Source organism: Temnothorax nylanderi, unplaced genomic scaffold (assembly GCF_030848795.1).
Source record: "Temnothorax nylanderi isolate EJ_2023f unplaced genomic scaffold, tnyl_v1.0 TNYL_tig0805_pilon, whole genome shotgun sequence".
NCBI classification, from domain to species: Eukaryota; Metazoa; Arthropoda; class Insecta; order Hymenoptera; family Formicidae; genus Temnothorax; species Temnothorax nylanderi.
The window spans coordinates 33,932-52,656 of NW_027249867.1; the positions used below are offsets into that span (position 1 = coordinate 33,932).

General features: G+C 42.6%; 1 pseudogene; it reads right to left on the reverse strand.

The window, feature by feature from the left end:
- Positions 1-10,230: 10,230 nt before the first annotated feature.
- Positions 10,231-16,618, reverse strand: LOC139785452 (putative nuclease HARBI1; annotated as a pseudogene).
- Between the last annotated feature and the right edge of the window lie 2,107 nt (positions 16,619-18,725).

Sequence of the window (18,725 nt, forward strand, 5' to 3'; positions counted from 1 at the left end):
TCGTCTTTCTGATCCCGAGAAGTTCCACTACCTCCGCGAAAAGCCTTGACTCAAAATTTCTCCCCTGATCCGTATGGATTTCAGAGGGAACCCCATGTCGAGAAACAAACTGACTAACAAAAGTTTCGGCCACTATTCTCGCTCTAATATTTTTCAAAGGAAAAGCTTCCACCCACTTAGTGAAGCAATCTACAATTACTAACAAATACTTGTTTCCAGACTTAGTCAATGGAAGAGGACCAAGTATGTCCATCTGGACCCTTTCGAAAGGAGCTCCTACATTGAAGATCTGCAACGGAGACTTTCCTTTCCCCGAGGGGCCCTTCTTTGCAACACAGATCTCACAAGACCTACACCAGTCCTCCACGTCTCGTTTACAGGTTGCCCAATAAAATCGTTTCCGGATTTTCTCAAGAGTCTTGTTTACTCCAAAATGACCTCCTGACGAAGAATCATGTGCCTCCTCCAGAATTTGTTTAATTCGACTCCGTGGCACCACAAATTGATAAATCCTGGATTTCAAATTAGGGGCTTCCCACCTCTTATAGAGAACACCATTTTTCAAAACAAGAGCATCCCAATAGGATAGATAAATCTGCGCTGAAACGTCTCTCGCGGAGATCTCAGAACGAGTCGGACGTTCCCCCAACTTTTTACCTCGATAAATTATTGCGATACTCTGATCCTCCTGCTGCTGCTTTCCCCAATCTTCCAAAGCTTCTCCCTCTAAAACTATCCGCGCAACTGTCTTTTTCAACGCCTCAGCATTTCTCTCCTCTATTCTTTTGCAAAATGTACAGCCGTTTTCTTCACACTGACGCCTGGATAGACCATCGGCGTTTCCGTGCAAAAGTCCCTTTCGGTAGACAATTTCGAAGTCAAACTGCTGGAGCTTCTCCAGCCAGCGAGCTAATTGTCCTTCTAAATCCTTAAAGGACATGAGCCATCTAAGGGAAGCATGATCCGTACGGATAATAAACTTTCGTCCTAAAAGATAATGTCGGAAAGATTTGACCGAACTCACTATTGCTAGTAATTCTCGTCGAGTGACACAATAATTCTTTTCCGTCTTGCTTAACACACGGCTGAAATACGCAATAACTTTTTCCTGCCCGTCCTGAATCTGCGATAACACCGCACCGATACCGATGTTAGAGGCGTCCGTGTCTAGCACGAACTCACCCTCCCCTTTCGGGAAAGAAAGTAATGGGGGAGACGTCAACGCTTGTTTCAAATTCTCAAAAGAATCTTGACATTCTTTTCCCCAAATGAATTTAACTTGATTCCCAGTCAATGTAAAAAGGGGTTTGGCAATGGAAGAGAAACCCTTCACAAATTTTCGGTAATATGAACAAAAACCAAGAAAACTGCGCAACAGCTTCTTAGAATGAGGGATCTCCCAATATTTCACGGCAGCAATCTTTTCGGGATCCGTAGCAACGCCTTCTGCCGAAACTACATGTCCCAAATATCTAACCTTTTTTTGAAAAAGCACACATTTTTTTGGATTAATTTTCAAATTGGCTAAGCGTAATTGAGAAAATACTTCCTCCAAATTCTTAATCATCTCCTCAAAACTTTTACCAAAAACGATTACGTCGTCCAAATATAACAAACAAATCTTCGATAATAATTTTCGTAGGACCTTTTCCATTAACCGTTGAAATGTGGCAGGGGCGTTGCACAATCCAAAGGGCATTACTGTAAATTGCCAAAGTCCCTTTCCAATAGAAAAAGCTGTCTTTTCGCGATCCTCCGGACGGATCTTAATTTGCCAGTAACCGCTCTTAAGATCAAGAGTAGAAAACCAACTGTAACCTGATAACTGATCTAAGATATCGTCTATCCTGGACAAAGGATAAGAATCCTTTTTAGTCACTTTGTTTATTCCCCGAAAATCAACGCAAAAACGAATCAAACCATCTTTCTTCTTTACAAGGACAGCCGGAGAAATCCAAGGGCTATATGACTCCTCGATCACGCCCTGTTCTCTCATTTCCTCAATAATTTCGTCGACTTCCTTTCGCATACGAAAAGGAATACGTCGGGGAGTTTGTTTAATTGGAGTAGTTCCTTCCTCTAAGTTAATCTCATGATTAACAACTTCACAATTCCCCGCGACTACGTTTTCAGAAAAGACATCCTGAAATTTATTTAAAAATTCAGCGAAAACTTTCCTCTGTTCTTTATCTAGATCCTCAGAATTTTTTTCGTATAGTTCCCTTAAGAAGGGGGCGACATTTTCGGAAAAATCCTCTACCCGAGAGCAATTTAAAACTTTTCCATCACTCGGCTCTATTTTTCTAAAAAACGAATCAAAAATTCCCCCTAAATTCACGATTTTCAAGAAGTCTCCTCCTAACAAACATTCGTCACTTATTTCGGCCACGAACATCGAAACCTTTTCCGAAAATTCCCCGATTTGAACTTCCACCTCAACTTTGAACTCTATAGAGACCTTCTCCCCGGTAGGATATCGTAGAAAACAATTTTCTATCCGAATTTTCTCTTTAGTCTCCCCAAGGAACCTTCTACTTAAAATGGATACATCGGAACCCGTGTCAATTTTAAAATTACAATCCTTCCCATCTAATTTCCCCTTGTAACAGAAATTAAAAGAATTACACTTATTATTGCTAACGGAACCCGTAACGGAACGTATCTCTACATCCGAGGTTTTGTTCGCGCAGGTCACTCTCCCCCCGCCGAGAGTAACTAATCCGCGTTTCCCTTTTTCGTGTTACCGGGACATTCCGCCCGGAAATGCCCGACTTTTCCACAAAGCCAGCATTCCTTATTAGAGGAAGCGCGGTACCGATTATTACGCGAGAAACCCTTGCGGCCATTCTCCTCCTTCTTTTCCTCAAGCTTTTCCTCATTTTTATCATGCGCGACGTCCTTCTTTTCCCCTTTTTCGAAACGCTTACCAAAATTCTCTTTTCTTTTCTCAAAACCTCCATAATTCTCTCCGTGAATGGCCTTTACAGCTTTTGCCCTTTCTACCGCTAACTTTAAGGAGGTAATTCCTTCCAATTGTAAAGTTCTCTTTACAAAGCCGTCCGAAAGTGCCGAAATAAATTGTGAGCACGCAACTTTATCTCGGACCGCGTAAGGGCACTCGGGGTATGCTAGGCGAGCAAGTCTCTCCAGCTCGGAACCGAGTGAGGCAAAATCCTCCCCGTATTTCTGTTTTCGATTTGTGAAAAGCGAATAATAATTCTGAGAGAGGTGTCCCTCCCCAAAGCGTAATTCCAGCTTTGATTTTAATTCCGCGTAGTCCAAGCTCCCGATATTCTCGACCGAATCCAGAATCGAGCGCGCCTTCCCTCTTAAGCACGAGGCTAACGCGATAGTTCTCGACGCGTCACTCCATTGATTCGCACGCGCGATAATCTCAAATTGAGAGAAAAACTCTCGCAGCGGAACCGACCCATCGTATTCGTCGGGCTTGAGCTTATAGCCCAGCTCCGTGCGCGTGTCGTTCACTCCCGGAGGTGCGGCACGAGCCGCCGAGCACACTCGCGCGCCGCTCACTCCCGGAAACACGTTAAAAGCCGACGGACCCTCGCGCTCATCACCCGACCCAGGAAACGCAGAACGAACCCCCGAATCCCGCATTCCTCCGGTCGCTCTATTAATAGAAGGACTTAGCTGAAATGTGCGGACACGTTGTAGCTCCTCGTCTCGGCGCCGCAGCTCCTCCGCTTGTCTCTCGTCCCGACGTCGCATCTCCTCTGTATGTTGCGCCTCCCTCCGCGCTTGTTCTTCACGCAGCAGCTGCACTTCTCCGATGACGGCCTGCAGAGTCGCCGCTAACGACGTCACATCCGGGGCATTCGGCTGCGGTGTCCCCGCTCGTGTTCGCTTCCTCGAGGAAGGCGCCGATGAGGCCATTCCGTCCGTCTGTTCGACTGTCGCTCTCTCGTTCCGCGGTCGTCCGTCCGATCCCGGACGAGCCCCCAAAAATGTTGCGCTCGCCGAGTCCGCGTTCGCGTCTCGCCGCTCACACACTCACTCACTCGCGCAACCGGCACTCGCGGTCAAAGAGGCGACACAATGTAGAAAAAGGAAAGACTCGTTTATTAGCACAAACGGATTAAAATACAGAATCGAGCCGTCACGTCCGCTCGGAGACGGAAGCTCAGAACGAAACAACAACAAATCGTGGTCAATCGATAAATCAATAACAGCCGGTCATCAGGGACGCTTCGCAACTCGCCGCTATGTAACGGGCGTCAGAGCACGGGCGCAACAATATTTATGAATTTCGTTTCGCGTATAATTCCGCGTATCATACGTCGCTGCAAGCAACGCCGGCATTCTTAAATTTTGGGAGGGAACCACAGCCGGTCAATGTATTTCGCGACCGAAACGAGGCGGCCGAAGTGGATCTCGCGAATCCGGACGACTGGGACGAGAGGATGGCGCGAGTCCGACTATTGCGGGAATGGGTCGTGGAGAACTTGGAGGCGGCGAGACAAAAGCAAACGCGATATTATAATTTGCGTAGGCGGGATCGGCAGTTTGCGGTGGGCGAACAGGTGTTAAAAAGATAGCACGTCTTATCGTCCGCCGCGCAACACGTTTCTGCGAAATTGGCCACAAAATTCCATGGCCCTTTTTCCGTTTACAGAATTCTGTCGCCAGTCGTGTATGAGCTGGCCGATTCGTTAGGCAAGTCGATAGGAAAAGTCCACATTAAGGACTTGAAACCCTATTTCGAATAAGAGTCACTCCCCCCCCCCCTTTGAGCCTTTATGTTATTACCAGAAATTTACACCTTGAGTCTTTCCCTTCCCTAGGCTATCGCTTATTGAGAGAGAAAGAGTAAGAGGATCTGAGGCGACGATGGAGGCTGACCCCGACCGACTAAATCGGTGGATCGACCGACTGCTTGCAGGGGACGACCCTGCCGACCGCGTAACCCGATGGGTTAATAGGCTGCTTAGGGTGGAGCAAGCTCACCCGGGATTCTGGCAAGCGCTGAGTGACAAAATGCCCCGGGTAAACCGACGACATAGCGGCGCCGCTGGCGTGGAGAGGCGGAACTGGCCTACCCGGAGATCAGTGGCCACCCAAGCCACCGTAATAATCAGGAGTGCGACCACCCAGACTACCGCGATAGCCAAAGAGATCGGCGTGCAGACCGACTCGAAGAGGAGCGCCTCGACGCCCGATTCATCGGGAGGAACCCTGGGACTGCCGTCGGTCCCTAAAAGCCTGTCCGACGTAGAGGTCCGGCCCCGGTCGCCGCGCACGGGGGAAACCGGTGTGATAGCGAGGGAGACCTGCTGGAATTGTGGAAAAAAGTTTTCAGTTCGAGCTTCAAAATAAGCCCTTATACAAATTTATTTGTCGCTGAACATTTTGGCGGCAGCACTGAGCCGGTTGATTGATCAAAAATTTTGAGTTTATGGCCGCCATATTGACGTCGCCATCTTGATTTTTGCTAAGGCGCATATGGCTTTTTGTAGCTCTTTGTTCAAGCTTTAAATTGAGACCTCATACGTATTTTTTCGTCGCTTTCAATTTTGGCCGCAGCACTGATCCGGTTGACGTGGAACGTCCTATATATATATATATATATATATACATATATATAATATATTTGGATATGTAGATAAATATATAATAATGTGTGAATATTTTACATTTATATTTTTACAGATGCCATTTGGGATAGAAAAGCAACATTGGCGGCTATAAGCCTCTATGAGGCAAATATAGAACTGATGGATTATTCGAAAAAAAAAAGGAAAAATATGGGAGGCAATAAGAATTGGACTGTTGGAATTTGGAATAAAGGTAGTGTTTCGTTAAGAGGGCAGGTGTATCAGTATACCTTTCTGTGAAATATTTGCAACTTTTAAGCCAAAAAATTGTAACTGTTTGAAGTACAAGCTCACGCATGAGCCTGGTCTCTAGATTTAGGAAAAGGAAACGACAAACATCCAACGAATCAGTAGAGAGATTGTGTATTTGCAGATTTTAGTTAAATGGATTAAAGATTGTCTTAACCTTCCTTTACAAAAGTATACTATTTAATACACACGTTATTTACATGATTTGTTGTAAAACAACTTTGTCTACAAGTTTCGTATAATAATGTGACTGATTAAAACAAAGGGAGGAAAGACCATTAAAAACGTAATCATCACATAAGTAAACAACATTAGATTATAAAAAAACGAATATTCAATTCAAATCACAAAATACAAAATCATCACCTGACGAATAATCCTTTTAATGTAGTAAGAATTATGAATGTATGAATTGTTAAATAAACAGTCTTTTGTATAATACTTTATTCGTGTTGAGAATGTTTCTCATATATGTATAATCTTGAATTTAACCAATATTCAATCTATAATTCTGAAAACAAACGGTAAATCAAAAGGACCATTCGTTGAAAATAAATGCATAAAAGACATGAATGAGTAAAATATAAGTAAAATATTATATACATCTTAAACACTTATTATTGTAAACATAGTTTATTATTATTATGAATTAATACGTCAAGTCGAGACAATTTAAGCAGGTCAATTTCTCAACAACCAATCTATTAAGAAAATCGTTAAATGCAATCGAAGATAATTCAGAAAGCATAAAGTAATGTCAAGATGAAAGAATTATATAAAGATATACATATATCTGCTGCAAATTAATAAACACAACTCATATAAACTATGACGTATTATCTCATATAGAATACAATAAAGAAGTTATAACGTATCAATATCTCAAATAATTGAGCTCGCTCGCACGGATTGCTTAATCTGTATATCGCTTTCGAATGTAATACATAATTGAATGTAATGATTGATCCTTAGATCGTAAGAACAGTAAACGACAATTGATGTAATGACTCGCACAGAATTTAGAATCAACTATATCGTAAAACTTAGAATTATCGTAAGACGTAGTCCTTTTTTTGCAAAGGACTCAAGAAATCTAAAGATCTTTACCAATACAATTGCAGACAAATAGTGAATGACTCGAGTAATGACTATCGGTTGCAACCGTTTCGAGAATGTAAGAAAAGGGAAAGTACTGAGCTCAGGTTTATCGTATATGTACAGTCCACAACGTCTCATCAATAGAGAAAGTGTTCCTCGAATCGTTCTCTCACGAACTCTGAAATCAAAGATCGAAACGATGAAAGGATCGTAAATCCATCATCGTACGCTAGACAACTTGCTAGCAACTACTCAAAGGGATCTATGATTTACAGAGACCGAAGGAAGTTACCTGTAAGCAGAGGCCTTCCTCGTTTGAATCTATTCCGTGAATCGATGGTCGCATTGACCAGGCCCGGCAGGGCACTCTTATCAGTGAAATGATGGTCGGCTTGACCAAGCCCGAAAGGGCAGTCTAGAATGTTCCAATGTGGCCGTCTCGTTAGCCGTCTCGTCCTTTCTCTTTGTGACGACGTCGTAATGGCGACGATCGTCCTTCGTTTATATGGCTCGACCCTGGGCGTCGATCCCGTTGTGATTCTCACAGCCGTAACGTATCGCGCTGAGAAGATCTCGGATTGTACAACAGCTCGATAATCGTTAAGAACACAAACTCGTATTACGTTAATCTACTCGTATCACAAAGAAAGAAAAACGCTTGAACGCAATGTAACTCAGAGATCCGTCTCTTATGACGAACAACGAACGAATGAAACGCTCGCCGATCCGCACGCACCTCCGGGCACGCCCGCGCATGCCGTGTATCCCTCCGCCGCTGCGCGATCCGTCTCCCGAACGCGACGCGGTCGGCGCCTCGCGCGCGTAGTAACACTCGGCCTACGCTGAACGCGCGGTTCCAATTACGGCGACGCAAGTACCGCGATCTGTAGTAATCTCCCCATACGACAAGAAGGTAATACCGAATACCACAGATGGCCGCATCCATACAATCTCTCTCTCTACATTTCTCTCAATTTTAAACAGAAACATTGTAGGACTTTATCATTTATCGATTTATCATTCTGAATATAACACATTTGGAGGGTTTCATATTTTTTGAGTAAATTTTTTAATAAAAAGATTTCAATATTTTAAGTTAATCCCATACATACATACAAACGAAATATTTTATATAATAGAATAAAGAGAAAAAAAATATAGATATAGATGCAGTTGCACTGCTTTACTCCATTTTTCAATTTAAATATAATAAAGGTATGTCTTAACATTGCGAACACTCCGCTTTTTATATTTTAGATGACGAACGATCAAGTACGATGGAAAATCAATTTGTTAGTAAAAAAATACAAAGAAGTTAAAACAACCTAGCTTCCGAAGCGCGGATCTAGCTCGCGGCTGGTCAGGGTTCGGAGTAGGCGCGGAAGAAGACACAAGACTCGGTTAAAATGGACAATGTAACAAGTTTATTCTATAAAGCGTAAATGTACAGAGAGATCGCGGGAGTCGAAGATATATACAGAGATCGCGGGAGTCGCGGACGCGGATATGGTAACGGCGCTACGCAGAGATCGCGGAGTTCGAAGATGTATACAAAGATCGCGGGAGTCGAAGATATATACAGAGATCGCGGAGTTCGAAGATATGTGCAGCGATAGCGGATACGGTAACGGCGATATACCGGACGCTGTACGCTCGTGGAACCCGGGGTGCGGTTGCAGTGAAAGCGCAAGCTCGGGCAGCGGCGGCGGTAATCGCACGCGGCGCGGGAGCGCGTGGAATCGAGCGGCTAAGATCCTTAGCAGATATATAGATAACTCTTTATATCCTGGCGTCTCGATATACGCGGGCGGGAAACGGCACCGGGTGGCCAAGATCCTTGGCGAGTAAGAGAAGAGCTCTCTTACCCTGATTCACTCCGGTGTCGCAGGCTCTCGGATGGAAGATCGAGTCAACCGCCTAGATACTTCACTCGGCAGAGCCAGAGATGCCTCTCTAACTCCTGGTTGTTCGAATTTGGGGATTGCGGGATCCGTGAGCAGCGGAGAACAGGTCGGATCGGTTTGCTGGCTCACGGCGGAATCTATTTGTTGCTAACAATTCGTCGGTTTATATACACCCGCGGTGGTGTGTCGGTGTGGCGGGGGTATACGCGACGGCAATCGCGAGCGCCGGGATGGAGCGGCGGAGCGTTCGGGAAATGCGGCGTCCCGACGCCGCGATTGCGTTCGGCGGCTTTCGGCCGTTTTCGGCACCGCTCGGCGCTCCGAGTCAGTTGCCGCGGTAAGTCCGTTCGCGGACTTATACGCGAGATAATGTACTTAAAAAAAGGGCACACCGTGCCTTGTCTCGCCCGGCGGGTGTTCGGCCGGGCGGCGTCCGGCTGATGCTCGCCGGGAATGATGCGTTTCGGGGCGCATCGTTATAAAGTGGTAGATAATAATTTATTATCGGGAAGAGCTCCTATGGATTTCGAGTAGTATGAGCAGATGGATGAAATTGTCGAATTGCGGCAGCGTGCCATTGCTGGACAAACTGTATCATCAAAATTAACATCAAAAACATCAAATCCTTGTACGTCAACTTCTCTAAAAAAAATCTTCGTGTGGGTCTTCTCCGGTTGCGACCAGTTCATCGATAGTAACTTTTCCGAAGAGTACCGACAGTACCGTAGACTCAAATGTTACTGACGCGAGAAAGCGTAAGCGTCCGTGTCATGGAACAGGTTCTAAAACTGCAGCAACCAAAGTCGAACTCGAAAAACAGTGGCTGCATTATTTACAAAAAAAAAGAGCGTGATCATATCAAAGATCAAAGATATGCATTTCTTATCGAGACTAAAAAAGATGCCTTAAAGTTAAAAAAAAACAGCTTGATTTGAAAGAGGCTGAACTGGAACAGCGAAAAGAGATTGCAATGAAGAAGACAAAAGAAAAGAAAAACCGTCACTCAGAACTTATGGAAATCGAAACATTAAGATATAAATTACTAAAGAAAATTGGTAGAAGACAAAGAAGATCAGAATCTTCGTGAAACATTCGATTCCGACTAAAGTCCGATTCTGATTAGAGCAGCGTCTTAACTTCAGTGTTATTTTTTTTAAGTGAGTTACAATGCAAATAATATATTATTATAAGCCAAAGATTAGAGGGTATTTTCTTTTTTATTGACACGTAACTATACAAAAAGTACATGATAAATTATAAGCCAAAGATTTAATAGATAAATGTATATTATATTATGAATGTTCAATAAATATAATTTGATATACATATATAAGATACAGTTATTGTCAACAGTTATTTGTCTTTTATAAAGTCAATATTATTTAATCGTTCGGAGAATTACGTACACACGCGGTGTCCAGGCATTAATGACCGCGTATGTACAATAAATTATTGCTCAGGGAACAGTTCGTTAAAAAGTTCCATTCTGCGATCTCGTGCTGCTCTATCTAATATTTCCAGTTCCCTATTATCAACTGAAATCTCAAAATCGTCGTCATCTTCTTCAGGAAAATTGTAAACATCATTCCCGCCAATACAGTAATTATGTAAAATGCATGCCGCAATTACTGTGTTAATGATAAAGGACATCTCACGATACTCTGTAAAAAATTTGATACGACGGAACCGTCCTTTTAATTGCCCAAATGTTCTTTCAACAGACATTCGTGTAGATAAATGTATAAAATTGAATTCCATCTGTTGTGGTGTGAGATGACCATTATCTCTAAATGGTGGAACGAGCCATGGCAAAGATGGATATGCGGAGTCTCCTAATAAAAAGGTAGGGTTGTGTGGGGTGATGTGCAACATGGAGTGATGTACAACGTTTCCGATTCCTGGTCTGCATGTCGACATTTGACAGAACCGCATACTGCCATGTGTTTGTGTCGACAGTACCTTGTTTTAGATAAATAACTCGCGAGATAGCACGCACCCTGGTTTGCTGTACGAAAAGCGAGTTAAATTTCTCGAGCTGAAAGTTTTTTTTGCTTTTCACATTCATAGTGATTTCGTGAATTGGTTTTAGTCATCTTATAGGTAAATATTTTTATATTGTTAGTTTTTCAAGTGCTTTTGATAATCCAAAACGATTTTGTGATTTCCTTACATTGTGTTGGTGTCACGCCAGTCCGCGCAAAATAGCGTGTTTGGGGTGATGTGCAACACTATCATTTGAAATGTGTCGACATGCAAGGTCGCAACTATTTTACTTGTGACAACTGCGATTCAGATGATAAAAAATGAAGTTTTTTGCGTTTTTCCTTTCATTATATTAATTTTTAAGCGATAAATAAATAAGAAATTAAATAAAATGATTTTGTGAAATTTCCATTTGTCAGAGGTCGATTACAACACAGTGAAATTTTTTGTTCACCAGATTTCGATTAATTTGTATTTAAGAAGCCTAAATTTAACATTTAAGTCGATTGATGTCGATATTCATGCATTTTTTACCTTAATTTTACCTGTGTTGCACATCACTCCAAGAAAATTTGAAAATGCTAAAACAGACGTTTTTGAAAACTCGAAAAATTTTTAGGAAAAATTTAAAATTTTGAAAATTTAATCACGCAGAATTTTAGTATTTTCCTTTCTCTACATTATACAGCCATGATATATTCAAGAATTTGATTTTTGGATATGTTTTCCGAGCAACGAAAAAAAGTGTTGCACATCACCCCACACAACCCTATCATTAGGGAACAATACACCATTGTCAGCATTTGCTGCATGATACAATTCTGATCTTCTGAATATACGTGCATCATGGAGAGAACCAGGCTCACCACAATGTACGTTGGTAATTCGCATATTCGCATCTGCCACTATTTGTAAACTAATGGAAAAGAATTTTTTCGATTACAATAGTCTTGTGCAAACACTGCAGGTTTTTCTATGCGGATGTGAGTCCCATCAATTGCTCCCAAGACGTTTGAAATTCCTTGCTTAGCACAAAAACTTTCAATGGTCGTAACTATGTCATGCCCTTGTGGCCATCTAATCACTTCATCTAATTTTGTCATCAACCAGGCTATGACCCGTCGGAGAACCCGAAATACAGATGAGATAGAAATTCAAAATCTATCAGCCATAGTTCGCAAAAATTCTGTGTTGGCAATATACCACAGAAAAAACAAAAAGCTCAATTTTGCTGAGATTGGTATCTTTCCAAATAAATGCGATGGAATAAAATTTGATAACTGTAGCTCATCTGTAACAAAAAATTCTTTTTACATTTTATACAGCACGCATTATGGTTACAATAATGTGAATTGCGTTTATTATTATGTATAAATCAAACATATGAACATGTTTCATACCAATCAGTTTTTGTGCAGTGTGTTGGTTTAACCGTAAATGCTCCTTAAACTCTTCATCTGTGCAGGAATCAATAATCGAAAGATAATTCGTAATTCGATGTCTCCTTCGGCCAGTTGTTAAGTAATGCAGTAGAAGAAAAAACAATAAGTCTGCGTGCTCCTCGTCGCTATTGGACGAAGTGATGCTGCCACTCGAACTACTATCTAATTCTTGCATTTCACTTGAATCGGTTGAATCGGAACTGCTACTTAAGTTTGGAGTTTCTATCAATTGACACACAATTTTATTTATATCCATCTGCAAAATATCATATATTTGTAACTCATTGCCAATAAAAACAGTAACAAATGATGATTATGTTTGATTTAATACATATTATGTACATATTATGTTTGATTTAATACATACGTACTTTGAACACATTAAAAATCTTTTAATTAAATAACCTCAATTTCTTTAGTAAGCGAACCGCGCGATTTCTCACTAGCTATCGTGGGATGACATAAGCAGACTCTAGCGATGTAGTTTAGAACTACAACGCATTCCATCAAGCATCTAGACACAGTGTTCGCCGTGTCACACAGTGCCGCTATGTGTCTCCTAGATGGAAAGCTCCCATAGACACGTAGATCGTGTTCACAATTTACATTACTAGTATTGAAAATCTGTTCCACACGTAACGTGAATTTTTACATGTTTACATTTGGAATAGATTTGTGTAGTGGCAGTACACGTAAGAACAAGGCCGTAGTATGTGTCATGTAAATGCGGTAAATGATATCACGGCATTTTATCCGCGGTATTAGTAATACTATGTCATTCACTGGAGCCGGTACGTATTCTTACGAATTCATATCAATAAATTAGTAAAGAATATCGTTCAAAGAAAATTCCTAATACCTACTACAAATGCATAGATATGAATTTGTAAAAATACGTATCGGCTCGAGCGAATAACATAATATTACTAATACCGCGGAAACACCATGATATTATTTATATATGACACATACTACGGCCGTGTTCCGATATATAGGGTCGGTGCACCATTTGTGGCCACTGCTCCATTTGTGGCCACTTCGACGAGTCTTTCGAATTATTTAGTTAATGATTCATGTTCGCGCTACGTAAATTGGAGGATTTTGTTTTTACGGTATTTGTGTTGGTCAAGCTGCCCGCCGATGCAGAATACAGAACTTGTTTCATGACAAAACTACGGTTTATAACCGAAGTGTGTGAACTGTTGCATTTTCTTGTGGAAAACGTTAAGGATACAAGATAAGTTAAACGTTATAATAATTGTGTAAAAGACATAATTGTGAGTAATGTTTGTGTAATTGGCTTGCGGAAAGTCTAAAAATTGACCTCAAAATGCATAACCACGTATTTGACTTCTATTTAAAAAATAATAATGGGTGTCGAAAACTAGATCATGTATTAATATAATTCTCCATTTTTGCCCATGGGATGGCCAGAACTGGTTGTTGCAGTGTTCCAGTTGTGGCCAAATAATCATCCAGTTTCGTTATTATTTCTCGTTATTATATTTGAAATACTTATACACCGATGTTATTGACCGAGGTTGTTATGTATCATGTCTGGAGGACAAATTAGGTAAGTTAAATATGCCACATATTATATTTTTATCGTTTATAATTTGTAACTAAAATGTCCATGAACCGCATGAGAATTGTTTAAACAATGATTTAACTAATAATGTTCAGGAAATTTGTACAACACAAATATCAGTAATCTCAAACAGCAGAGAAGAAACTTTGAAAAACATTTTAGTTTATTCTGAAGTAAAAAAGTCATCAAAAAAGAAAAAGATAAATAAAATACAATTACCTTCAGTGATTACAAGTGATCGCTGGTTACAGTTAAAAAAACAAGAAAAAGATAAAAAGCGATTATTGTTAGAGCAAAGCCAGAAAAACAAAACAGAATTAGCGATAAAACAAGAAGAAAATTTAAGAATAAAAGCAGAAAGAAAAGAGAAAAGGGCAATAGAGAAAAAGAAAAAACAACAAGAGAAGGAAAGAAAGAAGGATGAAATGATTGCTAAAAAATTACAAACTGCTAATAAAACAAGAAAGTCTTATAAGTAAAAACTCTAATAGATGAATTATTTTAAACAATGTTAATTTTTTGATATTTTTATTTTACAATTTTATTTTATTATTTTATTTTTTATTTTATTTTACAATTTTATTTGATATTTTATTTTACAATTCTAATTAAAAAAAGTTAAGTTACTATTGATGACGTATAAACCTTCATAAAATACATGAATTTTTTAAATTCTCGTTATTAGTTAATAGAAGTTATGTATGATATGCTATATATATAATATTTTATTAAAAATAAATAATAACAGTAAAAATAAATTATAATTTTTATTATATATATATATATACGTTTATTGTCTCCCCTCGGGGTTGCAAGGCGTTTTGAAGGGACTTTTCTAACCCTTTACACACTTATACAAGTACTCTTAATCTACCTTATCACTAAACCTTACTAACTATATAAATTCCCCTACCTATCTGTACACACACACACACACGCTCGCGCATTCCTTAACCTATGGACTTCCGTTTCTGTTTACAGAGTTATCTTCTCACTCATACCCTCTCTCTCACTTACTTTCCCCCCTCTCCCTCCCTTCCCCCTCTTTTTCATCACCCCCTTCCCCCCTTACCTGCTCTAACTTCCTCAACCAACTCTCCCCTTCCCCCTCATCTCCCAGTACCTCTCCAACCACTTCCTGCCACGATCTCCCTCCCCCCCAATCCGCACATTCCTCCCACACATGCTCCCACGTCACATCCCCACCTCCACATACCCTGCACTTTCTTTTCTCCTCTGCCACCCAGTATTTCCCCCCCTCATACCGCCCCCCAGTCTATACCTGGCCACCCTTTGCCACCTACTTCTTCCCCAGCTCTTTTTTAAAAACCCCGGCACCCCCTTTTTCTTTACCATGCCATACCACCTGTTAAATTTTGCCTCCCCTATCTTTCTTCCACCTCTCCTCTCTTTGTCTCTGCCTTTCTCTCCCATACACGTCTTTCCCTCTCCACTTCTCTTCTTCCCTTAACTCCTCTACCTCCTCTATCTTTCATCCCCTACTCTCCGCCGCTTCTTTTCTCTCTTCCTCCCAACCCTTTAGACTCTCCCCTCTTTTCGCCCTTTTCCTCACTTTTCTCCCAGCACTCCCTTGCTCTAGAACACCGTGACCGCCGGGGCACGAAGCCCTCGGGGCACGCGCTCCGCCTAACCGAGTAAGTAAGGAAACGATGAAAGTAGTGGTATTTCACCGGCGATGTTGCCATCTCCCACTTATGCTACACCTCTCATGTCTCCTTACAGTGCCAGACTAGAGTCAAGCTCAACAGGGTCTTCTTTCCCCGCTAATTTTTCCAAGCCCGTTCCCTTGCCAGCTCCCCTCCTTTTTCCTCCTCCAGCTTTTTCTCATACCCCCATGCTCTCATAACTGCTCTTCCTCTTAGTTTCTCCCTTTGCATCTCTTCCCTAATCATATACCCCGGTGTGCACCTTTCCACTCCCAACACCCACCTTAAATACCTTTCCACTCCCAACACCCACCTTAAATACCTTTCCTGCAACCTCTCTATTTCCCTTCTTTCCCTCCACCCCCAAATTTCAACTCCGTAACTTATCACCGACCATATCAATTTATCAAATAACCATAGTCTCTTGCTCCAATCCCCCCTAAACCTCCTCTTTCCAATCCCCCATACCTGTCCTAGCAACGCCGCTCTCCTCATTACTCTCTCTCTTACGTTTTCGTCCTGCCTCCCATTATATTTTACTACATAACCCAAATAACAGAATTTCCTCACCTCCTCAATTACCCTACCCTTCCATTTCCAGCTAACCTTTTTCAACCTTCCCCCCCTTTCTACATCGCATTACCTTTGTTTTTCCACTATTCAATACCAGTCCCTTTCTGTCCAAATACTCCTCTAATTTTCCCATCATTCCCTTCATATCTGCCTCACTTTCCGCCAACATCGCTATATCGTTCGCATAAGCCAACGTATATAACTTCCTCCCTCCCAACCTAATTCCACCCCAACCCCCTCTTCTCAGCTCGTCATCAATGTCCGCCAACAGCAACGTAAACAAAATCGGGCTTAACGGGCACCCCTGTCTAACTCCCATTCCTGTCCAAAACCTCTCTCTCAGCTCCTCTCCCACCCTTACCCTGCACACCGTCTCCCCCAACAGCTCCTTACATCTCCTCACCAAGCCCTCCCTCACTCCCCTTTTCCTCATCGCTTCCACCAGTATCCACCTGTCCACCGAGTCAAAAGCTGCCTTCAAGTCCACGAACAACACCACCATCTTCCCCTTCTTCCCATTTACCTGCCTATTTATTAAGTAATTCAACACATAGATGTTGTCCGTGGTCCCTACCCCTCTCCTAAACCCTGTCTAACTCGGCGGAAGCAAGCCCTTCCCTTCTACCTCCTTCTTCAACCTTTCCGCCAAAACAGTAGCGTACACCTTGTACGCCGTTTGTGCTAACGTCACCCCTCTGTAGTCCCCCCACTTTCTCCTCCTCCCCCTTCTTTCCTATGGGCACTATAATTCCCTCCCTCCAATCTTCTGGCCAACCTTCTCCTTTCCACACTCTATTACACACCTCCCACAACCATTCCTTCACCACCTCCCCTCCAAACTTCCATACCTTATTTGGAATTCCATCACTTCCCATCGCTTTTCCCTCCCTAAGCTTTCCCACCACTTTCCACACCTCTTCTCTCCGTATCTTCTCCTCTTCCTCCTCCAACTCCCCCTCTCTTCTTGCTCCCATCACCACCCTCCCTTCCACTCCTCCCAACAAATCTCTGAAATACCTATCCCATTCCTGCATACTAATTCCCTCGTTCAACCTCCTCCTCTTTCTCTCCCTGTTTACCACCTTCCATACCTGCCCCTCTGTCCTAATCTCCTTTACCTCCGCTTCCCATTTCTCCACTTCTTTTTTTTTCTTCTCCTCACACAGCTTCTTATATCGCTGTTTTTCCTCCCTATAACTGTCTCCCTTCCCCCCTTCCCTTCTCTATTTCCTTAACATGAGCCCAACCTTTCTCTTCCCTTCCTCATCCCACCAGCCCCTTTCTCCGCCCTTCTTGCCCTTCCCATTCACTTCTGTGGCAACCTCCGTAAGCCACCAGCCTCCAGGGTAACCTCTGTACCTCTGCTCCGACGACACGTGGTTTCCGCGACAGCAAGCAGGTTATTATTTACGATGCGCGCGGGGCAAAGTTCAAGTCGTCAAAAGTAGAGAGATTCAAGTCATCGGTAAGCGAGAATTTCAGATCGCTTCCGGGATGACAGATTGCAAGTTTCACGAAACGCAAGTATCCTAGCAACCCCGTTATTGATACTTGCCGCCGATTTTCTCGGGTATAAAAGAGGAGCCCGTCGCAGGAAAGATTTGGTAGAGTGTGAGCAGTTGGCCGAAGCAGTTGAGCTAGCCTCACCCCGCCACGCTCCAATAACACCCAACACCCTTCCCGGCTCGCCGAGGAAGCGGTGATTAAGCAGTCGACGGAACGACGCAGAACACAACCTCTCCCTTTACAGCATTATACTGTAAAGAGGAGGAAGGTGGTATTGAGCGACAGCCCTGCGAACGACGCCCAGTCGACTCCCGGTGCAAGACACACGGCTCCTGACCTCTTCCCGAATCCGCCGAAGAAGGTGATCCCAAAAAGCGGTTCCCAACCGCCACCCAGCGCAAGGCGTGCGGTGCCAAACCCTCGGAGGAAGGTGATTATAAAACCACCCTCCGGTGCTAGCCACCAAGAAATCGACGCTCAACGCTCGACGGCGAGATCTTTACCTTCCCTCGAGAGTCCTCATACCTCCGGTGCCCGGACACCGTCACCAAGAGGTAACGTAACCATAAGCGCAAGGTCGCTATCTGGCGCAGGACGACCTTTCGGCCCCTCGCCGATTCTTAGCGCCAGCCGACCAACACTCTTGGTTTCACCAAAATCAAAATCTCCTTTCCTTCCAGTAACCTCAACGCCGAAGCTAGAGTTGAAGTTACTCTTGAAAGAGCTTCAAGTACCTCGCCTCATCTCTCCTCTACCTCCCTCTCCTCGAAACCACGACACTAAAGCTACGCAGACCTCGGAATCACAACGCCCAGAGGTGATACATCGAAGTATAGCTACGCAGACCTCGGAATCACAACGCCCAGAGGTGATACATCGAAATATAGCTACGCAGACGAAGTCACGAGGAAAAGAACGAAGGAGAAATAATAGAGGAATCTATAACTATAACCAAAGAAAATATAATAAAGAGAATGTTTGTTCAAGTTGCCATAAATGTCTAAACTGTGGAAAGTGTTAAAAAATGTTCAAATAAAAGGTTAAAATGTAAAACAGAGTCGATTTACCTTATCGAGCCTCGTATATATAGGAAAAAGTAAACT